At 33.1% G+C, this 26,781-nt stretch overlaps 1 long non-coding RNA gene across 1 annotated transcript in view; it reads left to right on the top strand.

The window, feature by feature from the left end:
• Positions 1 to 5,338: 5,338 nt before the first annotated feature.
• LOC139519353 (uncharacterized) overlaps positions 5,339 to 26,781 on the top strand; it is a 36,025-nt gene continuing 14,582 nt past the window's right edge. Inside the window, exons 1-2 of the long non-coding RNA XR_011663572.1 lie at positions 5,339 to 5,399; positions 17,805 to 17,895. This is a non-coding gene — a long non-coding RNA (uncharacterized lncRNA). The remainder of the gene's footprint in view (positions 5,400 to 17,804; positions 17,896 to 26,781) is intronic.

Below are 26,781 nucleotides of genomic sequence, written 5' to 3'. Positions count from 1 at the left end.
CTTGGCTGTCATGTGTAAAATCATACAAGTGTTCAGTAAACAGGAAGTTGTCTAGTGATGAATCTGAAAACGCATCACACGGTATGGCTGACATATATAAATGTTGATACCAAATTACAGAAAGGGTGGATGTGTAGTTCCTGAGAAAAATGTGACGAAAATTTTCAACTTGGCTATCATGTGTAAAATCATACAAGTGTTCGGTAAACAGGAAGTTGTCAAGTTATCAATCTGAAAACGCATCACACGGTATAGCTGACTTAGATAAACCCTGAAACCAAATTTCAGAAATCCTTGTATTGTAGTTCCTGAGAAAAATGTGACGAAAATTTTCAACTTGGCTATCATGTGTAAAATCATACAAGTGTTCGGTAAACAGGAAGTTGTCTAGTGATGAATCTGAAAACGCATCACACGGTATGGCTGACACATATAAATGTTGATACCAAATTACAGAAAGGGTGGATGTGTAGTACCTGAGAAAAATGTGACGAAAGTTTCATGGGACGGACTGACGGACGGACGGACGGACGGACGGACTGACGGACGGACGGACAGACAGAGGTAAAACAGTATACCCCCCCTTTTTTAAAGCGGGGGTATAAAAATAATTTAGATATGTGGGTTTTTTTTCGCTATTTTTCATCTTGACAACATTTGTGATATTTTCTCAAATGGTTAATTATTGTTTTTGTACAAAATTGTATATGAATTGAAAATTTAAACTTATTATTTCTTCTTCAACACATTCAGCAAGCCTGAGGCTAGCTTTTCAAAATATAATTAATTGACCAATATAAACAAGAAGATGTGGTATAATTGCAAATGAGACTGACAACTCTCAAAAAAAGCCCAAACGACAAAGAAATAAACAACTATAGATGATAGATCAACGTACGGCCTTCAATATTGAGCAAGACTACACCACATATTCAGCTATAAAAGGCCCAGAAATTACACATGTAAAACGTTCTAAACGAGAAAACTAACGGTCTAATTTATGTACAAAAATTAACGAAAACAAATATGTTACACATCAACAAACGAAGTATATTTTATTTTATTCCGAAGAACTATGAAGATGTGGTTCGATTGCCTAACAGTCTGACCTGATTTTATTTCTCCGTATACTGATCAAGATTGAACAAAATCCATCACCGTATTAGTGAACAATAGAAAGACTTAGTCCTAACATGACAAAAGGAAAAATAATTTGATCGAGAATACCAATATGTTAAACAGAGAACAAAAACATGTATTTTCTATACAGAAATCAAAACCAACTGAATTACGAGCGCCTTCTTTTTCGAACTGTCAGAATCTATTATCAGGTCTTCTGCTTTTTATTTAAGCTTGTATTACATATATTTTGATTTTTCAAACAGTATTGGTCTCAATTTCTACGGATATTCTGTTTTTTCTCTGTCTATAAGATCTCGCCATTAATTAATGTGAAATGATTTGTTGTTACATTAAGGGTAACATATGTTATGCAAGTTCAGGACGAGTATGAAATAAAAAAGGAATTGTAGACCCATTGGTAGCCTTTGGCTGTTATCTGTTCTTTATATAGCCGGGTTGTTGTCCCATATCATTCATTCTAAAGCCAAGTAAGTTATTTACTATGGTACTTTTTGGACATCTTTCTTTCAACCAAGAACCGGTAAATATCGCGAAATGCACAAGTCGATACCCTACAGACAAACTTTTCAAGGAAGGATTCAGAGATTTGACAAAAATCAAATGCTTTTTTTGTGATGAAACAAGCACTTTTATACAACGATAAAAAAAATACTAGATTACACATTATAATACGATTAAACCATGTAAAATAAACACTAAAATATGTGATATGATTGCCAATATAAGACAACTCTTCATCAAAGACATCAACTGGAAAGCTATAAATGCCCATTATGTTACAAAACTTAATCTAGTGTAAAACAAAGCAGACGGGGGAAATCAACTGCAAAAATAATGCAATCACATAACACTTTAAAAACAACAAAGAGAAGTCCAGATAATGCTTGCCCCAGTAATATTACCATGCGTTATCCGATAATTAACTCGAATAATTCAAGCCCTCTCCGATTCTCTCCACCTTTTGAGGTTCGATAGGGATCGTAATATATATAACGACTGGATTATTCGGGTTATCCGATAATCATTAATGTGCGAACTCGACATGTGTTCTTACACTAGAAATCCCGCTAGATTTGCCTCCCTTGATATGATACCAGAGTTACACCCCTTTAAGAAGTACAAGTTATTTCCCCTAATAACCGAACTAATAGTTCAGTTAGGGGGGTAGGAGGGTCCTGGTACCGAAATCCCGGTTTAAAAACACGAAATCCTGAAATCCCGGGCTGAAAAATACAAAATCCCGAGGTCCCAAAATTCGAAAAAAAGACTTCCCGGATCCCGAACAGGGTCAATCTCGAAATCCCGAGCTTAAAAACACCCGATCAAAGGTCCTATCCCCCCTCAGTATGAGTGGGTAAGGGATGTTTTGGAACTTAAATTATCAAAGAAATTGATTATAAAAACCGCAAATACATGTAATGTTTGATTTTACTTTAACTGCTAAAAAAAAAACCTATTATATTTGTCATCAAACGCAGCTCCGCGTTCCTTCCTTCGAAATAATTTATAGAACTTTAATAAATCGTAGGTCAGTAGAAGTATAATCAAGTTTATTCTGTTAAACTGACTTTTTTTTATATATATATTTGAATGTTAACTTAAAAAAGATGTAATGGTCTCTTCTGATACTTAAATATTAAGTTGAAAACAACCCATGCTGTGCAAATTTTAGGGGGGGGGGGGCGCACGCCCGCCACGCCACGCCTAAATCCGCCCCTACATGTTCATTTTTAGCGTAAAAAAAACCCAAACAAAACATATAAATTTTAACAACCTGGACGGTAACCCAAGTGCACCACGAGAACAAAAAAACACAACAAAGAAAACAGGTAGGGATTGTGGACAGGGGGTGGATCCCTGGGATAAGGGAGGCGATAATTGGGACTAACCGAGACGGAGAGTAAACAAGAGGCTCTCAAGAGCCTGAATCGCTCACCTGAATTTTTTTGGTTTAATCTCTCATCAATGATTATTTTGGCTTTTCAATTTATTTAAATGTTCTTTGAATCGTCCTATTTTCTTCAAAAGCAAAAAAAAAATCATTTTCTCCTATGTTCTATTTTAGCCATAGGAGCTATGTTTCTTGACATACAAGGAAAGGAAATATAAAATTTATACTAGATACTCTGAAACTCTGAAACTCATTTAGCCTAAGTTTGGCTGAAATTGATACAGCAGTTTCATAAGAGAAGATTTTTTAAAGTAAGTCAACATGATGAACAAATTGTGAAAAAGTCTTTAAAGGGCAATAACTCCTAAAGAGGTCAATTGACAATTTTGGTCAAATTGACTTATTTGTAGATCTTACTTTGCTGATCATATTTGCTGTTTACAGTTTATCTTTATCTATAATAATATTCAAGATAATGACCAAAAACTGCAAAATTTCCTTAAAATTACCAATTAAGTGGCAGCAAACCAACAATTCGATGTTTGATTCATCTGAAAATTTCAGGGCTGATAGATATTGACCTAATGAACATTTTTACTCCATGTCAGATTTGCTCTTAATGCTTTCGTTTTTGAGATATAAGCCAAAAACTGCATTTGACCCCTATGTTCTATTTTAAGTAACGGCGGCCATGTTTTTTGACGGATCAAAAATCAAAGCACACACTTTGTGCAGGATAATCTAAGGAACAACCATGCTAAGTTTTAACCAAATCCATTCAGCAGTTTCAGAGGAGAAGATTTTTTAAAGTTAGCAAATATGATGAACAAATTGTGAAAAATTGTCATTAAAGGACAATAACCCCTTAAGGGGTCAATTGACAATTTTGGTCACATTAACTTATTTGTAGATCTTACTTTGCTGATCTTTTTTGCTGTTTACAGTTTATCTTTATCTATAATAATATTCAAGATAATGACCAAAAACTGCAAAATTTCCTTAAAATTACCAATTAAGTGGCAGCAACCCAACAATTGGATGTGTGATTCATCTGAAAATTTCAGGGCTGATAGATATTGACCTAATGAACATTTTTACTCCATGTCAGATTTGCTCTTAATGCTTTCGTTTTTGAGATATAAGCCAAAAACTGCATTTGACCCCTATGTTCTATTTTAAGTAACGGCGGCCATGTTTTTTGACGGATCAAAAATCAAAGCACACACTTTGTGCAGGATAATCTAAGGAACAACCATGCTAAGTTTTAACCAAATCCATTCAGTAGTTTCAGAGGAGAAGATTTTTTAAAGTTAGCAAATATGATGAACAAATTGTGAAAAATTGTCATTAAAGGACAATAACCCCTTAAGGGGTCAATTGACAATTTTGGTCATATTAACTTATTTGTAGATCTTACTTTGCTGATCTTTTTTGCTGTTTACAGTTTATCTTTATCTATAATAATATTCAAGATAATGACCAAAAACTGCAAAATTTCCTTAAAATTACCAATTAAGTGGCAGCAACCCAACAATGGTTTGTTTGATTCATCTGAAAATTTCAGGGCTGATAGATCTTGACCTAATGAACATTTTTACCCCCATGTCAGATTTGCTCTAAATGCTTTCGTTTTTGAGATATAAGCCAAAAACTGCATTTGACCCCTATGTTCTATTTTAAGTAACGGCGGCCATGTTTTTTGACGGATCAAAAATCGAAGCGCACATTTTGTGCAGGATATACTAAGGAACAATCATGTTAAGTTTCATTCAAATCCATTCAGTAGTTTCAGAGGTGAAGATGTTTGAAAAATTGTTAACGACGACAGACGACGACGACGACGACGACGTCGACGGACGCCAAGTGATGAGAAAAGCTCACATGGCCTTTTAGGCCAGGTGAGCTAAAAAAAGGGGGCCGGGTTAGGGGGAGTGAGAACAGGGGGGTAAAGGGGAGGGATTATTACCTCAAGTTGATATTATTAGGAAGGGAAGTGGTGATTGCTACCTCTTTTTGGGAGGATAAACGTCTTCGGTTTTTCTATTGACACGTAGACAGATTGATATGATTTCGCGGGGAAACAAAATAAGTTTGGACTATACAATATCTTTCAAACGCAGACTGCATTTTGATCTTGTTGCTCAGATAATTTTCTTAAATCTCAAGCTCAATTCAAAAAAAGTTTTCATTTTCTTATTTTTTAAAGCTAGTAAAAAAAATACAATCAGTGTATCCTACATTCCAAAATATCCTTATATAATGTCCTTCTGACGATGACATTGTCAATACAAGGTGCCCGATTTCGTTACATCATTTATATTGTGACGTCACTGTAGCCTTGAAAAACATAAACAAAGCGTCCATAGTGAGTAACAAAAACTATACAAGAATGGTCGAAAATAGGCGAAACATGTGTGAAAGGGATATATAAGTTGATTTTAGGGAAAATATTTTTTAAAATGCGTCTTTTTTATTCATTTATTTGTACATTTTTATTCTCAGGAGTTTAGCGAACAGTGTCGTTAGGTTTTCATGCTTGAACAGTAGGTGTTTTTACTGAAATTATTTGTTGAAAGACAGTTATTTTTTAACACATGACTTAAAATGTTTGTTTTTATCATGGCGAGAAGTTCCACGACAACTGTGATAAATTGTGTAACTTACTACTTCTTTGTAAGTCCAAATAATTATGACGTCTGAGAAGGCTATTTTATTTTTTTTCTGGGACGGCTTCCTACAACGTCATAACGTAGGAAGGCGTCCCAGAAAAAAATTAAAATAGCCTTGCCAGACGTCATAATTATTTGGACTACTTCTTTGCGTGAATTGCAGCTAACCTAATCTTCCGTGACAAATATTTAGTTCTGCAGATCTGCACCTGAAAAGGATGCGGAAACAACACCTCGCGTGCATGAAGTCGCTCCCGAAATGTAAGGTGGTCGAAAACTGCCCCTGGTCGAAAATACCCGACAGTACTCTGGTAGATAAGAACACTCATGACAATACACCTCTTATTGATCCTTATTGCTATTTGGAAATCTGAGAATCTGTTAAAGTTATGCTTGAACTATTGATGTCATACAACAATCACTTTTCCATTGTGGCGTCAGATATTTTGTATTGTGATGTCAAAATTTTATGGGAACTTTGTCATGTTTGTGATGTCTAGTAATGGTGGGAAAATAGCGATAAGATGTATACACAAGAAGCATATAAGCACACGTGCATATAAGGTCTTCTATATGGAACGCCAGGACTGCCTTATGTTAATGATCAGCATTATATTCAGTGCTCACAACATTATATGCAGTGCTCACACCATTATATGCAGTGCTCACAACATTATATAAAGTGCTCACAACATTATATTAAGTGCTCACAACATTATATTAAGTGCTCACAACATTATATGCAGTGCTCACATCATTATATGCAGTGCTCACAACAATATATGCAGTGCTCACAACATTATATTAAGTGCTCACAACATTATATTAAGTGCTCACAACATTATATTAAGTGCTCACAACATTATATGCAGTGCTCACAACATTATATGCAGTGCTCACAACATTATATGCAGTGCTCACACCATTATATGCAGTGCTCACAACATTATATTAAGTGCTCACAACATTATATTCAGTGCTCACAACATTATACGCAGTGGTCCAAACATTATATGCAGTGATCACAACATTATATGAAGTGGTCAAAACATTATATGAAGTGCTCACAAAATTATATGAAGTGATCACAACATTATACGTTTTTTGTTGTATGATGAGATCATTCGGTAAACTTCGTTTTTTAGCGGAAATTACCGAATCCATAATTGGTAAATTACGGTAAATTAATGCCCGGCAAACAAATTTCAACAGTTATTATTATATATGTTATCATTAAGGCAGTATACAATATTTAAAACTGATTGAAATAAGTAAATTAAGAAGTATGATCAATTTAACACAAATTTATTCCACACCAGGACAGTTTAAACTTATGTTGAGGATCAGTTTCACCATATTCACAACTTAATATGTATATAAAATTATATTTAAGTCTTAATTAAACTGCTTCGCCGAACGCAGTTGGATACGACCGCAGAGGTACAACCCTGAACCGTTCGGACAAAAATGGACACACTATTCATGCTTGATTCAGGTCTGAATTTGGAATGTAATTAAATATTTGACACATAATAGGTTTCTGACACAGAATAATTGTAGTCAAAGAACTAAAAATTGGTTATATAATTTGAATTTATACTTAATTTTTTGCTTTTGCACTACGCTGTTGAGAATTGCCCCCACCCCCTCCAAAAATTAAAAAAATACCATCGTTTTTTGTTTTGTTTTGTGCAATATACTATGCTATTGCATACTGAACCCAACCTCAAGAAAAGAAAAATGTATCCCCCACTTTTTTTCTTTTCAATTTCTGAAATCTGATATGGGAAAAAAAAATAAATCTTTACACATAATTTTAAAGCAGTGTAAGGGAGGTATTCAAACATGTCTGGATTACCTTAATATATTTGAATTACCTTCCTTACACTGGTTTCAAATTGTCTTAATTGACCATTAACCAAGAAACCCTTGTATTTCCCTCTTTTTTGCCTCTAATTCCTAAACGGTTTGAGCCATAACACCTCCACCCACCTACCCCTCCGAGCCAATCATAATCATCCCTTTTGTAGTTTGGAAACTTGTGGTATAATTTCAGAGAGATTCATACACTTAATGACTGGAAACTACAAAAATGTTTATTTCAACCCCCTTTTTGGTTCCTAATTCCTAAACAGTTAAGACCATAACCCCCCCCCCCCCCCCCAATCAATCCCAACCTTTCTTTAGTTGTTATAAACCTTGTGTTAAAATTTGATTGATTTCTATTTACTTAAACAAAAGTTATTATCCGGAAAACATCTGTCTTCGGCGACGCTGACGACGACGACGTGATATACGACCACGTGATATACGACCATTTTTTTTTTCATTTTTTCTTGCAGTCGTATTAAAACATGTAGATTTATACACATATATTGTGCATTTCTGAATAAATATATTCAGATTACTCGGGATTGTAATTAAGATATGTTATGACCCAGTATTTTTCAAGGAGAACCAAATATCTGTCAGAAGTATACTGTTCATTGCATTTTTTTTTATCAATGTTGGTCAGCAATTGCAAATAGAATTTTACTTTAACATTTACGATTTTCAATCATATTTTAAAAAGGCATGTCACAGCCATGTTTGGTGCAAAATAACAAGTTTGTGAATTTAAATTCTTTTAAGAATATAATTCGGACTATGCTATACATAAAAGTCAAATTAGTTTTGACAATTTTCCAATTTTTTTTCCGTGAGTGATCCATATCCATGAGAAAGAAGCCCCACAGAAACAATCAAGATCCGTCGTCAAAAGTAACTTTCCAGATAACGAAAAAAATATTCAGATATGAAATTTTCAACCTTTTACATTGATCCTAACATGGGATATGGAAAAAAATTAGTAGCAAAAATAACAGAAATCCCCAGACTACATGTATAGACAAGCTTGTATGTGAGAAGATTTATATAGAACGCCAATAACAACAACGAGAAGAATTCACAGTAAAACAATACTAGAAGTTTTCCATTAATATAATTATATTACAATTATATATTGACATAATAACGAGTATCGTTTTTTTTGTGCTTCTGTTACAAAATAAATTGTGTGGACTTAAAATAAAATCAAAGAAGTGCTCAGCAATAAATAGCATTCCTCTTTTATGTGTTGTTGCTATCATCTGGACCTAAACACAAATTTGAATCTTTTTTCGAGGTCCATTGTTATCAAAGAAGTGCGATCTAAAAGATATTATTCTTCTATGACTTGTAGTTGATTATATTTTGTATCTTAATGTACCTTAACCAGAATTAATTTAGGTTAAGTAGTTATCAAAGGTACCAGGATTATAATTTAGTATGCCAGATGCTCGTTTCGTCTACATAAGACTCATCAGTGACGCTCATATCAAAATATTTATAAATCCAAACAAGTACAAAGTTGAAGAGCATTGAAAATGACTCTTTTTTCATGGACAATCGTTACTATCCAATAATAGTAAATCATTCTTTTTTACTCAGTTTGTTTCAATCTTTACCTAAATGCAAAACTTAGATGCATGTTTTTTTTATTAGTTGTTAGTGGCTTTGAACTAGCTGTCAGTAACTGCGAGTACTCTCAGATCAGTACTTATAGTGTCTTTTTGTTGTTGGAATATACAAGTACCCGCCCACGTCCACTCTTTTCTTGTTAGATGTATTTATATTTGTACCCATCTGATGAGTTAAGCCTTTTACAACTGATTTTCATAGTTCGTTCTTATGTTGTTCTGTTACGCCACTGTCCCAGGTTAGAGGGAGGGTTGGTATCCCGCTAACATGTTAAAACTCGCCGCACATTCTGTATATATGTGGCTGTCCCAAGTCATGAGGAGCCTTTATTTCAGTGGTTGTCGTTTGTTAATGTGTTGTATACATGTTAGTTTTTCGATCGTTTGTTTGTACATAAATTAGGAATGTTTTACGTTTATCATTTCGGGGCCTTCTATAGCTGACTATGCGGTATGGGCTTTGCTCATTGTTGAAGGCCGTACTGTGGCCGTTTAGTTGTTAATTTCTGTGATGTCATTTTGTCTTCTGTGGAAAGTTGTTTCATTGGCAAGCATACCACTTTTTAGCTCACCTGGCCTAAAAGGCCATGTGAGCTTTTCTCATCACTTGGCGTCCGTCGTCGTCGTCGTCGTCGTCTGTCGTCGTTAACAATTTTTCAAACATCTTCTCCTCTGAAACTACTGAATGGATTTGAATGAAACTTAGCATGATTGTTCCTTAGTATATCCTGCACAAAATGTGCGCTTCGATTTTTGATCCGTCAAAAAACATGGCCGCCGTTACTTAAAATAGAACATAGGGGTCTAATGCAGTTTTTGGCTTATATCTCAAAAACGAAAGCATTTAGAGCAAATCTGACAGGGGTAAAAATGTTCATTAGGTCAAGATCTATCAGCCCTGAAATTTTCAGATGAATCAAACAAACCATTGTTGGGTTGCTGCCACTTTATTGGTAATTTTAAGGAAATTTTGCAGTTTTTTGTCATTATCTTGAATATTATTATAGATAAAGATAAACTATAAACAGCAAAAATGATCAGCAAAGTAAGATCTACAAATAAGTTAATATGACCAAAATTGTCAATTGACCCCTTAAGGAGTTATTGTCCTTTAATGACAATTTTTCACCTTTTGTTCATCATATTTGCTAACTTTAAAAAATCTTCTCCTCTGAAACTACTGAATGGATTTGGTTAAAACTTAGCATGATTGTTCCTTAGATTATCCTGCACAAAGTCTGTGCTTTGATTTTTGATCTGTCAAAAAACATGGCCGCTGTTACTTAAAATAGAACATAGGGGTCAAATGCAGTTTTTGGCTTATATCTCAAAAACGAAAGCATTTAGAGCAAATCTGACATGGGGTAAAAATGTTCATTAGGTCAATACCTATCAGCCCTGAAATTTTCAGATGAATCAAACAACCAATTGTTGGGTTGCTGCCACTTTATTGGTAATTTTAAGGAAATTTTGCAGTTTTTGGTCATTATCTTGAATATTATTATAGATAAAGATAAACTGTAAACAGCAAAAATGATCAGCAAAGTAAGATCTACAAATAAGTTAATATGACCAAAATTGTCAATTGACCCCTTAAGGGGTTATTGTCCTTTAATGACAATTTTTCACAATTTGTTCATCATATTTGCTAACTTTAAAAAATCTTCTCCTCTAAAACTACTCAACTAAATTACACCAAACTTCAACTGAATGATCAGTAGGGTGTATAAAATAAAGTTTGTGCTTTATTTTTTTATTTCGTCAAAAAACATGGCCGTCATGGCTAAAAATAGATCACAGGATAAAATGCAGTTTTTGGCTTATATCTTAAAAACTCCAGCATTTAGAGCAAATAAGACAAGATGTTAAAGTATTTATTAGGTCAAGGTCTACCTGTCCTGAAATTTTTAGCCGAATTGGATAACTGGTTTTTCAGGTATAATGCCCCTGAATTGATGATTTTAAAGAAATTTTGCAGTTTTTGGTTATTATCTTGAATAACATTATAGATACAGATAAACTGTTTATAACAAAAATGTTAAGCAAAGTAAGATCTACAAATAAGTCAATTTGACCAAAATTGTCAATTGACCCCTTAAGGAGTTATTGCCCTTTAAAGACTTTTTTCACAATTTGTTCATCATGTTGACTTACTTTAAAAAATCTTCTCCTTTGAAACTGCTGTATCAATTTCAGCCAAACTTAGGCTAAATGAGTTCGAGAGTATCTAGTATAAATTTTATATTTCATTTCCTTGTATGTCAAGAAACATAGCTCCTATGGCTAAAATAGAACATAGGAGAAAATGATTTTTTTTTTTTGCTTTTGAAGAAAATAGGACGATTCAAAGAACATTTTAAATAAATAAATTGAAAAGCCAAAATAATCATTGATGAGAGATTTAACCAAAGAAATTAAGGTGAGCGATTCAGGCTCTTGAGAGCCTCTTGTTTATATATATTAACCGTGCAAACTGACGAACAAACGTAGTAAACGTTTTATTTATCCCCACAAACTCAGTTTTCATAAGATATGATAACTTTAAATGAAGATGTTAAACTGGGTCTTGAAAAGGTAAATTTTTCTTATGAAAGTTTATATTTCTATATAGGACTGCTGATAATACTTAGAAGACAAACTACATGGCGTGCTAAAAAGCTTGTAAAAAATATGGAATAATTGATGTAAAGTTATGTTAAACACCTACAATGAAATGCTTTAAACTGCATTTTCCATATCTGTTAGATACTTATTCATGTAAAAATGCCAAATTCTGAAAATCGATGCCAAAAATGACTCTATCATGACATATATAAGCTAGCGTAATATGGCACTTATGTGTTATAGAAAGCTGACTGTTTTATTAAAAAGGTAATTAAGCTTTTTAAAACTGAGTACGGACTATAAAGTGGCAACTTGCTAAAGTTCTTCAGTAGGAAATGAACTCGAGGAATATATCATTTAACTTACATTTTGCCATTCGTATTTCTTACGACGAACAGAACTACTTCAATCATTCACCTCTTAGTTTCATCTTTTCCTTACTTATTTCAATCAGTTTTAAATATTGTATACTGCCTTATGATAACATGACTTTAATAACTGTTTAAATTTGATTGCTGGGCATTACCGTAATTTACCAATTATGGATTCGGTAATTTCCGCTAAAAAACGAAGTTTACCGAATGATCTCATCATACATCAATCTCATCATACATCAATCTCATCATACATCAATCTCATCATACAAAAAAAAACGTATAATATTGTGACCACTTCATATAATGTTGTGAGCACTTCATATAATATTTTGACCACTTCATATAATATTGTGACCACTGCATATAATGTTTGGACCACTGCGTATAATGTTGTGAGCACTTAATATAATGTTGTGAGCACTTAATTTACATCCCAGCTCCTTTGTTCTAACAGGGGTGATCTGAGCCGGATCACCCCTGCCAGATCACCCTAGTTTGAGTTTCTTTGTTAGGCATGCTTTCCGTTGTTCTGTAACATTTTGGCGGGAATGTCAAATCCACTATAAAACTTATAATTAATTTTACGGAAAAGACTATCTATCAAAATTCACGTAGAAAAAATCCAGCAGATATCCTGGGATTCGAACTCAAGACCTTTAGCATATCAAGCCACGACACATACCACTACACCAGGACGACTTGATACGAAATAATAGTAATTTGACATACTTAAAGGAAGCAAGATATTTTTATTAGTGGGGCGAGTTGTCAAACCTTTATTCGGTGGGTTTTTAACCTTTTACGTTAATTTGTGAGTTTTCAGACTGATTGTTCAATTTGATTTTACACTTTTTCAAAGTGGGGCAAGTCGGTAAACAAGATTGGGACGATATTTTTATAAAGTGGCGATATAGCGTGGGCCGATTGGCAAGTGGAGCGAGTTTACATTGTTTGATATCTACTCATCGTGTTTGGGGGTCAAAAAGGGTATACATCATATAGTAATATATAAAGTATATTGTTATGGTTGTGTGGCGTTCTAAACTAGATTTTATGAATTGTAAATGGTTTTTCCTCTTATCTAAAACAGCTGGGATGTAAAATAGTTATCCCAGTCGGACTTGGTGTGTCAGTGTTAGATCACCCTCTGGCCTCCGGCCATCGGGGTGATCTGACACTGACACACCGCGTCCTTATGGGATAACTATTAAAGAATGTTGTGATCACTGCATATAATGGTGTGAGCACTGCATATAATGTTTTGAGCACTGCATATAATGCTGATCATTAACATAAGGCAGTCATGGCGTTCCATATCTTCTAGTCCAAAAGTTTCAGGACTATTTAGAAAAGGTTTCAATAAAATTTAAAGCTTGTTTTTCATAGCCAATAAGATGGTTTTCAAGAGTGAAACTGCTGTATATATTCATTCTGTGAAATAATAGATTATTTGTCAATTTTCCATTTGTACTGAATAATGCCTCTAAAAATCTGAAATTGGTTTTCAAAGGTTATACAAATAACCACCAGTACATAATCATAACAATTGGACAAATATGATCAAATATGGCTGTATTTACACCTCAAAAACTACTCTGTACAGTTAAAAAAGTTTGAAGATCTGACATCCACTATATATATAAAAGACTTAAAGTTAAATACATTTTGCATTTCAGAAAGATAGTTGCATTTGATATTGCCCACTGTTACACCTTTTAACTCACCTATAGTTGTGTAGATTTCTATTGTATGTCTATTGACTATTGTCCATGCCAATCAAGTTTGAGTTTCTTTGTTAGGCATGCTTTCCGTTGTTCTGTAACATTTTGGCGGGAATGTCAAATCCACTATAAAACTTATAATTAATTTTACGGAAAAGACTATCTATCAAAATTCACGTAGAAAAAATCCAGCAGATATCCTGGGATTCGAACTCAAGACCTTTAGCATATCAAGCCACGACACATACCACTACACCAGGACGACTTGATACGAAATAATAGTAATTTGACATACTTAAAGGAAGCAAGATATTTTTATTAGTGGGGCGAGTTGTCAAACCTTTATTCGGTGGGTTTTTAACCTTTTACGTTAATTTGTGAGTTTTCAGACTGATTGTTCAATTTGATTTTACACTTTTTCAAAGTGGGGCAAGTCGGTAAACAAGATTGGGACGATATTTTTATAAAGTGGCGATATAGCGTGGGCCGATTGGCAAGTGGAGCGAGTTTACATTGTTTGATATCTACTCATCGTGTTTGGGGGTCAAAAAGGGTATACATCATATAGTAATATATAAAGTATATTGTTATGGTTGTGTGGCGTTCTAAACTAGATTTTATGAATTGTAAATGGTTTTTCCTCTTATCTAAAACAGCTGGGATGTAAAATAGTTATCCCAGTCGGACTTGGTGTGTCAGTGTTAGATCACCCTCTGGCCTCCGGCCATCGGGGTGATCTGACACTGACACACCGCGTCCTTATGGGATAACTATTAATTACATCCCAGCTCCTTTGTTCTAACAGGGGTGATCTGAGCCGGATCACCCCTGCCAGATCACCCTAGTTTGAGTTTCTTTGTTAGGCATGCTTTCCGTTGTTCTGTAACATTTTGGCGGGAATGTCAAATCCACTATAAAACTTATAATTAATTTTACGGAAAAGACTATCTATCAAAATTCACGTAGAAAAAATCCAGCAGATATCCTGGGATTCGAACTCAAGACCTTTAGCATATCAAGCCACGACACATACCACTACACCAGGACGACTTGATACGAAATAATAGTAATTTGACATACTTAAAGGAAGCAAGATATTTTTATTAGTGGGGCGAGTTGTCAAACCTTTATTCGGTGGGTTTTTAACCTTTTACGTTAATTTGTGAGTTTTCAGACTGATTGTTCAATTTGATTTTACACTTTTTCAAAGTGGGGCAAGTCGGTAAACAAGATTGGGACGATATTTTTATAAAGTGGCGATATAGCGTGGGCCGATTGGCAAGTGGAGCGAGTTTACATTGTTTGATATCTACTCATCGTGTTTGGGGGTCAAAAAGGGTATACATCATATAGTAATATATAAAGTATATTGTTATGGTTGTGTGGCGTTCTAAACTAGATTTTATGAATTGTAAATGGTTTTTCCTCTTATCTAAAACAGCTGGGATGTAAAATAGTTATCCCAGTCGGACTTGGTGTGTCAGTGTTAGATCACCCTCTGGCCTCCGGCCATCGGGGTGATCTGACACTGACACACCGCGTCCTTATGGGATAACTATTAAAGAATGTTGTGATCACTGCATATAATGGTGTGAGCACTGCATATAATGTTTTGAGCACTGCATATAATGCTGATCATTAACATAAGGCAGTCATGGCGTTCCATATCTTCTAGTCCAAAAGTTTCAGGACTATTTAGAAAAGGTTTCAATAAAATTTAAAGCTTGTTTTTCATAGCCAATAAGATGGTTTTCAAGAGTGAAACTGCTGTATATATTCATTCTGTGAAATAATAGATTATTTGTCAATTTTCCATTTGTACTGAATAATGCCTCTAAAAATCTGAAATTGGTTTTCAAAGGTTATACAAATAACCACCAGTACATAATCATAACAATTGGACAAATATGATCAAATATGGCTGTATTTACACCTCAAAAACTACTCTGTACAGTTAAAAAAGTTTGAAGATCTGACATCCACTATATATATAAAAGACTTAAAGTTAAATACATTTTGCATTTCAGAAAGATAGTTGCATTTGATATTGCCCACTGTTACACCTTTTAACTCACCTATAGTTGTGTAGATTTCTATTGTATGTCTATTGACTATTGTCCATGCCAATCAAGACCAATCAATACGATACAAAACAGTTGTTACCTGAGAGGGAGTGTCTCAAAGTTGTATCCCAACTTAATTTATTTTTTCACCTTCAACAAGATCGAAAAAAAAATGCCAATTAAAATCCACAAAAGATTTTATTATTTTGAAATATAAATTGCATTTAACTTTGATGTTATATCTAGTGGATGTCAGGCCTAAAATATTTTCCAACTGGATAGGTAACTCTGTTTTCAGAATATATATTTCCTCCAATAATGAATGGCATTAGTTAGATCGATAGTAAAAGTAAAGCTTGAAGATACGACAGTATATGTACATACCAGGGGCGGATCCAGGATTTTGGAAAGGGGGGCGAAGTCACTAAAAATCGCCAAAAATTTTTGGGACCTTTTTTAGACTAAAAACATAAAATAAGTGTAAAATGCACTTTTTAAACGGTTCTTGACTTTGGGCATGTATATTTTATAGTTGCTGTAAAGTGTAAGGGTTGGACATTTTTTATGCCGTATTCTCCACATTAATTATCTATTATAAAATGATGGGATGATCCAAAGTTATGTACTAATATATTTGATGTGGAACTTGCCAGTTAAAAATGGACATGGGAAATTCTCGTTTGTTGTATGTTTAGTTAGTATCAAGATATACGCCGGGCTATTCGATGAAATTTACAATACGACCGACACGAGTTAAGAAACAAACAGACAATTTTTATCCAAATGTTTGGTAGAAATGTTTCCGCCAACACGGAAGTGAGGGGTTCCAAATCAACCAAAGGCTACGAATGAGTCTGAAATGACAACGAATTTATGAATCGGACGGTCGAAAAATGGAGACATTAAGGCAACACCCAGCAGGCAGGTTGCAGTCGGGCCTTGAACAAAGTATTCAATAAATCAGTTCGGCGAAACAGACATTCCGGTCAGATATGGCATTTACATGCAAAACCCCGGCCACCAAAAAGTTACGCCCGTTTATTAATCATCATGTTCATTTAATTCTAAACAAAATCTGAAATTTTTTGGCTGTGTAAATAATATTGCTGTGGAACTTTTTTGTTCCTGACATTATTATAGAGTATTACTTTCTGTTTGGTGGAATTGTGAAATAGAATTCAATACGTTCTTGCTCAATCCTTGTCACTTTGAAGGTGTCATTCTTGTCACTCTCAGCAGAAGCAATTTGTTACTGTAATTTGATTTTCAAATTGGCATAGTGACGTTTTTTCGACGCACTGGTTTACTCCACCGTAGCGAATCACAGGACTTTGACATAACCAATAATATATTACAGTAAATACGAGCGAAAAATATCTTTATAAGTAAAGAATTGCCACATAAAAACTAATTACACGGGAAATATCAAAGTTCACGAAGTCTTGTCTGATTAATCTTTTACAAAAAAAAAAAAAAAAAAAAAAAATCCAAGCAAAAGGGGGGAGGGGACGTACGCCCTCTACGCCCCCTCTGGATCCGCCACTGCCATACAATATATCAAAATTAACCTTTACATAAATATATAAACGTAAATAATGCGTAACAAGAGAATAAAATTAAATGTTTATCAGCCTAAGAAAGTAGCAATGTTCACACAGTAGAATCTTTTACACAACTAATTGTCTAATATGTAGAAATTGTTCCATACACCCAATTTAAGTCATTTAATACATACTAAAATGGTGCATAAACATTTTCTGAAAATATGTGATCTTTTCTATATAAGATGAGAGTCATGAGACAGTCCTGAGAATTACATAACAGAATTTCATTTTTCAGTAGAAAAGATAACTGAATATGACACAAGTTGATATTGAAAAACATATACAAGCTGATTTAGTTAATATGGCAGACAGTTCCACCCAAGAGGGTAAGTACTATTAATAATCCAAATATTTTTTCACAGACAGCAACAGCTGTGCTATTTTAAATAAAAGCAACCTGAATGTCATTTCTAAATTTCATCTGATTTTCTAGGGGATAAAATATAATCTGTATGGAGAATGTTTTTAAAAGACCTTGACAGTCAGATATTGTCACCCGATCTCGAACCCATTTCTTAGATGGGTAGGTCAACTTTTCAGGATGAGGCCGTTTCCTCAATATTAAAGACTTGGTTACTCTTCTGTTAAATTTAGAATGAGATAAACATAACAACAATATTGATTGATTGATTGTTAGAATTTTAACGCCTTTTTAAGTGCCATTTGGACTATTTTCGTGGCGGCGAGTTAAAAAAAACACCCACCGACCTTCAATATAAAAACTGACAATCCTAATAAATTAAGATAAGAGTTGAGTACACGAGCAGGTTTCGAGCTCACAGCCTCAGTGTTGACTGGCTAGAGATTACAGTAGTAGAACTAATTAGACTACTTGGCCACCGAGGCTCCTCATATCAACCATATACAAAGAAAATCTATCTTGTGGATTGATCATGGAAACCTTATACATGTATTATCATTACCTAAAGTTAATGCTCAACCATTCGAATTCAGAGCTCGTGTTTTACCAAAATCAAAGTGTTATCAACCGTTTGGGATCCAAATAAAATAAATTCCACATCAATATCAGCAAATTTAAGGAATTGAAGGTACATAAATTATCAGCCTGGAATATGTGAATACAAACAAATAACATACCAAATGCAATTTTAAATACACGTTATACTTATGAGGAAATAAAAATAACTATATTGGGTCTGTTTTTCGACAGTCATAAGTTGTTACATGTAGCCCTTTTGGGATCTACCAAGATCTGCCAACTTCCTATTTGCTGATACTTTCAATTTTCAATATGTTAAAAAAAATATCACACATATATCTCAGAAGGTTCTAAACAAAAAGACTTTGTATTTGGTCAGCAGCTCAATAAAAAGGAGTCAGATGGCTACTCAATGTATCTTATACATTGGATTCGCTGTTTCAGAATCTAATAATTCTGGGTAAAATTTCAAAACCGTACACCAAACGTTGGGATTGGTTTAAAAAGTTATAAACAATGGAAATTCAAACAATGCCAATACATTAATTTTGTTTTGATGTTCAAACAAAGAGATTACCAATAGTCCTTTATGTTTCGAAAAGTCGATTTACGAGTGGGGATATGCTTTGCTGATCATCATAAACATTCTTAGACATAGGACGATGTGGTATCAGTGCCAATGAGACAACTCTCCATCCAAGTAACAATTTATAAAAGTAAACTATTATAGGTCAAGGTACGGCCTTCAACACGGAGCCTTGGCTCATACCGAACTTGTTCACTTTGTCATTGACACAGCATGAACAGAAATCACATTTATTCGTAATAAATCAGTTGAAAATTCATGATGTATTCTTTATACATGTACATACTAATTTCTTAAAAATTCAAAAGTGATTTGTTATTGAAATAGGTAGTTCAAGCTCATTAGATAATTTCAGTACAGCTCTTTGTAAGAACCAGGCAGAGTGCGATACATGATGGTTTCAGATTTTATCTATGCTTGGCCTAGTAGAAGCAGTAAATGAATACTTCTAAAAAAAAATTAAGTTGGAAAAAAATAGGGGTTGCCATGGTAACGGACAATCTATTTTTTGGTTTTTAAGCGTGGTAAAATCTTTGAAAAATCAGCTTAATCACAACAATTCAGAGCCTGATTATCAATAGAATCATGCATTTTGCATTAATGTTTATATGTAACATTGATACAACTTGGTTTAAGCTTCATTTTAGTGAAGACTGCATGTCAACCAAATTTGTAAATTTTTTTCATTTTTTTTCTAAAAAATGCATATTTTCAACTTTTCTGAAATTGGGATTTTTGCGAAATTATAAATTTTTCTCTGGTGTTTTTCAGAAGAGTGCAAATGTGTACAGAATAGTTAGCACTGTAGTTATGAAGTTTGGATACTACTTTACCAAATTAAATAGAAAAATGCGTGGAATTTTCTTCAGTTTGATCACCATAGCAACCGATAGTTTCCTTGGAAACGGAGTTTTTTATTTGCAGAATATTGCAGTTTAAGAGCTTAAGTGTCCTGAATTTTTTCATAACCGATAAGAAAATACATAAAAGCTAACGCAAACTTTAAATTACTATCATCAAGAGTTGTTGACTTCAATTGTTACCACGGATACACATATTATCCATAGCAACATCCACTCAAAAACTGCAAAAATAGAAATTTATATAAAAAACTACACATATATATATAGAGAGTTTATTTCAAATTGGAATATGACTTCATTTTTTGCTTCACTCAGTCTTGTCTGGGTTCTTTTCTTCAGATTTTTCAATAAATATAATATATAATGTGACATTGGGGTTAGGGGTTTGGAAGAAGGGGGAGAGGGGGTATGTTTATTTTTTAAATAAACCATACATGTAGATTCTTGAAAAGATAACGTTTGGTCGGAGAGCCTGATTATAAATATAATCCATTTTTTTTCTTCAGAAATTTCATATTTAACATCGATTTAACTTAGTTTTAGCATCAGAGCTAAGTTAAGGTACATTTTATTTCGCTTGTCAAGTTTTGGGATTTGTCAGATTTTGGGCAATAATATACTTTATTAATAAACCTCAGACACATAGGTGTACAAGAGGACATCGTATATACACGTATACACATGTTAATACTTAATACATTCACACTAAACATAATAATGCTACATACATGGTAAAATATAGCAAAATGTCAATTTACAAACTACCATAACATTCAACTAAAAAAAAAGACTAACATAAATCACAAGTATCGTGTAAGAATTTTTAAAAATATTGCTAAGTTTTTGTAAAGTTCTACATGACAAAATGTTAAAAGCTGTTTCAATTTGTACTCCGTTGGATTTGCAATATAATATTGTGGTATATATTTATTTCTAAGCAGTTTTATTTCCTGTTTTTGACATTTATAAAGATAATGAAATTCATCTCCTATTCCATTTCCACAGAGATGACAAATTCGTGCATTTTTTGGAATTCCGGACCATCTTCCCGTTTCTACAGGATATTTAAATTTGAACATCTGAGTTTTGCCATGAAATCCTGTCACACAGCTTCAACTTTATCAAATAGGTTTCCAAACGAAATTCCTCTTTATAAAATGATTAGAATGCACGTCTTGCTGAGTTATTCATTTGTGAAAACCAATGTTGGATGCATTGGTCATTCAGTTTTTGTGAAATAATGTTCTTTAAACCCAGTTTATCCAATGGAAGTTGATTTTGCCAAAATATGGATTTAAAGTATTTAATTTAAATTTTGTGGGGTTTTGAAAATGTAATTTGAGCATTAATTTATACATAATGGAAGATAACTTGTTATTCTCCGATTAAATGGCAATAATAAGTTATTCCAAAACAACACCATTTTACGTTTAGCAATGGTTTCCAAAGGGAATCTTCCGAGTTCCCCATACACCATATAATTTGGTGTACTGCTTCTTAATTTCAAAATGTTTTTGCAAAATTGAAGGTGTATTTTCTCAATGCTTTCTTTATTTTCAAATCCCCATACCTCTGAAGCATATAATAAAACAGGACTTACCAATGAGTCAAAAAGTTTTAGCTGCAAATCGACGGGAATACATATATTTTTTATTTTTCGGTATAAAGAGCATACAATGACTTCTCTGCCTGACCAAGAAGTTTTTTTTCGTGCAGTACAAAAGCTACCGTTGTAATTGAAAAGTACACCAAGGTAGCAGTAGGAATCAACTATTTAAATTTTTCTCCATATATCATAAAATTCTGATTTCTTTCTACTTTCCTTTTACTAAAAATCACTGCTTTGGTTTTGCTTGTGTTAATCTTAAGTTTCCATTTTTTTCAATATTCTTCAAAACATACAAGGTTTTTTTTGTAATCATTCTGCACTTTCAGACAATAGCGCAGTATCATCTGCATACAGTATAATAAACAATTTAACATACATTTCTAATGATTCCAAGCACAGCTTTGAAATATTCAAGATTTCAAGATTTTATTGTAAAGCAACGCTCAGACACATAAATGTGTAACATGAGGTACATATATACAATGGTAAACATGATTTATAATACAAAGGTAACATTAAAAAAAACAAAATAAAAAACAATATAATTTAAAAAAAAAAAAAAAAAAAAACAAACAACAATAAAAAAAATAAAAAAAATAAGACAAATTAATATACATATCACAATAGGTTATTCAGCTTTTTGATAAAAGATGCCACCTGTCTATATAAATTGACATTACAGTAAGATAACATTACAGATAATTTCTGTTTACTTGGATGCTTCGTATAATAACTAGGGATATGTTGTTCTCTAAAAGTAACCAGTTGAGGAGACTTGCATATAAAAAGATAGTGAAATTCGTCTCCTACACTTTCTTTACATATGTGACATTTTCTGTCCTCCGCCGGAATATTGTGCCAACGCCCAGTTTCAATGGGAATTTTTATATTAGACGTTCTTAATTTTGTCATCCAGATTCTTGCATTTTCCGGTATTTTTATTAAATAATTTTCAAATCCAAAACAGTTTTTATAACTAGAATAAAATACACCTCGGGAAGATAATTGGACATCTTGATGCCATTTTTGTATATATTGGTCTTGTAAAACCTGTTTTATCAGATGTTTGTAGTCAGCACTATCTTGATTGACAAACACATATCCTAGTCCTGTATCATTAAATATTGATTCTATAAAGTTCAGCCATTTGAATGATTGACCACTATTTTGCATTAAACTTAATAATAATCTATACATATTACTACTTAATTTGTCACCATGCATTATCCTTCTCCAAAATGATGTCATTCTTATTTTGACTTTTATTTCTAATGGAAATCTGCCTAATTCTCCATATACCATATAGTTAGGCGTTGAAGATCTTACTCTTAGAATACGTTTACAAAAATTTAAGTGAATTTGTTCTAAAATTTTCAGGTTTTCGTATCCCCAAATCTCACACCCATATAAAAGAATAGGCTCTACCATGGCATCAAACATTTTAAGCTGTAAATCCAATGGGATGGCTTGATTTCTAATACTTTTGTACAAGCTGTATAATGCTTTTTGTGCTTGATTAACCAATTTTTTCTTCGCCTCATTGAAAGTACCATTACATTTAAATATGAGCCCAAGATATGAGTAGGTATCGACTAATTCTATATTTTTGCCTTGTAATTTAAATTCAAATTTCCTTCGCACTTTGCCTTTACTAAATACCATACTTTTTGTTTTTGTAACATTAACTTCAAGTTTCCATAATTCACAGTAGTTCTGAAAAATATTTAGTGCATTTTGCATACTTTCTGCTGAATCCGCCAGAATGACGGTATCATCAGCGTACAGTATGGCAAACAGTTTCATAATTGAATTTAACTCATTTTGACATTTTTCTTTAACTATCTCAAGGGGACATCCACCTAAATCAATAAAGAATTTTTCTAAGTCATTTAAAAAAAAATAGAAAAGAGAAAGGGAGATAGATTTTCCCCCTGTCTTACACCAGTTAGACAGGGAAAATATTCTGACTGTTGGTTGTTGTATTTTACACATGATTTAATATTGTTATACATATAAATATTTTCCCTTTTATACCACTGTTCTGTAGTTTTTTCCACAGACCACTTCTCCATACAGTGTCGAATGCCTTTCGAAAATCAACAAACGTACAAAATAGTTTTTTTCCAAAAGATTGATAGAGTGATATTAAGGCATGCAATACGAATAAATTATCGGTTGTAGAGTGACCTTTTCGAAATCCAGCTTGGTTGTATGAAATTAAGGAAATTTCATTTGCAAAAAAGGTTAACCTAGAATTAATTATTGATGTAAAGACTTTTCCTAAACAGCTTATTAATGTTATTGCTCTGAAGTTATCAGGATCCATGGTATCTCCTTTGTTTTTAAAAACTGGTCGTATTATACCAATAGTCCAGTGCTCTGGGATTATTCCGGTTTCTAAAACAATGTTAAATATTTTACAGTAAATATGTACCAATGCTGGAGTTGAATGTTTTATATACTCATTTAAAATATTATCTAATCCTGGTGATTTGTTATTCTTTAAATTTTTTATTGCATCAGTTATTTCAGCTTCCGTAATCTCATCGTTCAAAATTGAATCATACAAAGCATCATCACAAATAGAGTTAAAATCAATATCAATAGCATCATCAGCTGCATCGTGTTCATATTGATTCAATTTTTTAAAATATTCGTAAAATGTGTCAATAGGAATTGGAGGGTTCTGTTTAGTTTGACCGGAATATTTTTTAAGAGTCCTCCAAAAGGCTTTTGTGTCAGATTTCGAGTGGGATCTAAGCTCAGCGGCACATTTTTCTTGATACTTACCAAAATTTTGATTTAGTGTTTTCTTATAATCTTTAGCAGAAGTGCTTAAAAGTTGTTTGATCTCTGCAGATTTTTTATGCTTATATGTACTTTTAACCCGATGAAATGCATTTCTTTTTTCTCTGCACTCGTTATTAAACCAAGGTTTTGTATTTAATTTAGGTGACCTTTTAGACCTATTATTTTTGTTATCACTAAAAGCGTCAGTGGCGCTATTTACTAAGAATTTACAAAGGTTATCAATAAAACTATTTATCTGATCGACATTAACCTGTGTGTTTTCATTCATTTTATTCAACATGATGTTAAGTTCATTCAATGAGTTATTGGGATCATCATTTATTTCTTGAATAAATTCATTTGTTTTATCTGACCTCCAACGAACATGTTGGTCTACCTTTTGATTAAAAGTTAAGTTTTTCTGATGATTATCGTTATCTATTTTCATTGTAAAATGGACTCTATTATGAACATCAGAAAACATTGGGTTAAAATCAATTATTTCAAAATCTGTAGTTATATTAAAACTATTAGGTGAAAGTAACAGATAGTCTACCATGCTAGCATCTTTACATGTTGTATGGCCAATACCATTGTCTGAAAAAAGACGACCATTTGCTATAAATAGGTTACATCTTTTACAAAAATCCAATAATTTTGTTCCATATTTGTTTACACGACCTGTATCTTTATTAAATCTTTGTAAAATATTATTTTCTTTTAGTATAGAATAACTCGAAGTATTATCATTAATGATATCTTCTTCAATTTGTAGTATTTCTTGTAAATTTATATCATCATCAACATAATCCTTCAAAGAAGAAGTTCTAGCATTGAAATCCCCTACAATCACAATATTTTTGATACCTTGAGAAAATATTAACAATTCTTCTTCAATTTCAATGAATGATTCATCAGATGAATATTTTGAGAACTCAGGTGGAACATAAGTACAACCAAATAGAGTATGTTGATCAAGGGAGGATATTTGGTTTGAAATTTCAATCCATTGAACAAATTCAGAATCCGACTTTAAAAACCGTAAATATTGTTTGAGATTTTTTTTGAAAATAATAAGGATACCTCCTGATTTGTTTTTAAATTTCCTTCTGTTTTTTGCAAAGTAATCATACTCTCTGGGTAATTCCAGCACATCAAGGTTATCCAATTTAGTTTCTGAAAACACTAAGATATCATACTTTGTAATAAGCTGGTGAAAATCAGGGTTCAGTAATTTTGATTTTATACCACACACATTAAGATGAGTTATTTTAAGTTTATCAATTCGCTCAGTATTGTTATCTAAGCGTTGCCAATGTCCTATCTTGATTTTTCGGCAGTATCCGATTCAGTACGGGTTCTTTTTGATCGTGGTGGTATGGGTGGACTGTTTGCTGCTTCTCTATGTTGTGGCGTACTAGGAGTTCGTTGATTGATAATTTCTCTGTCATTATTTGCTGGATTGATATTGATGTTTTCGGGATTGAACAACTGACCATTTATATATAGTTTGTCGCGAACAAGCCTCGCTTGTTTCCCTAAACTTTTTTCCTTTTTAAATATCGGATACAGTTTTCGGCGCCTTATCTCTATTTCCGGCGGGAATTGCTCGTTGATACCGAAGTTTGTATTTTTAAGACGATAGGCTTGTTTCAGCACATGTTCCAATTCCTTTCTATAAACGAATCTTGCAACAATTGGGCGTGCTCCGTTTCTACCATATTTACCGAATCTGTGAACATTTCCTAATGTAACCATGTATTCGATTCCTAATTGTCTATTAATGAAATCTTGTAACTTTGCCTCACAGTCCTCAGATGGATGATACGTTAGACCGTTGAATACCAAATTGTTTTTCATGCTACGGCATTTCAAGTCTAGGACCCCTTTCAATGCCAAGACCAAAATTCAAAATTGCCAAGACGTTACAAACGTAACAATATTACGACGTCATCGATAGTTTCCGATTTCCAACGTTGACGTTCCTACTGCTTTCGTCAGCTATTGCTACTCTTTTTCAATGCATAGGACACATACTATTTATTCATTGCACGCTGTGGCGATTGTGGATGGTTGCGTATCTTTAGCGGGAGGAGCAATAATCATTAGTAATATAGAAATTAGTTGAATATTGGAGCATAAAAAGAAAAAAGAAAATATTGCAAAAAACAACAGTAAACTAACAAAACAATGCAAGTTAGAAAAGTCGATAGTTTCAAAAAAAAATATGACAGAATAATGGGCAAGGTGTCTAACCATTTGATTGTCCTTTCATGGACGTATTTACCACATCTACTTTTATTCATCATTGACATATTTACCACATCTCATTTTATTTATCATTGACTTATTTAGCACATCTCCTTCTATTCATCATTGACGTATTTACCACATCTCCTTTTATTTATCATTGACGTATTTACC

Source organism: Mytilus edulis, chromosome 4 (genome assembly GCF_963676685.1).
Source record: "Mytilus edulis chromosome 4, xbMytEdul2.2, whole genome shotgun sequence".
NCBI lineage: Eukaryota > Metazoa > Mollusca > Bivalvia > Mytilida > Mytilidae > Mytilus > Mytilus edulis.
Note: the sequence above shows the minus strand (reverse complement) of the source record. Positions and strands in the feature narration are given on the sequence as shown.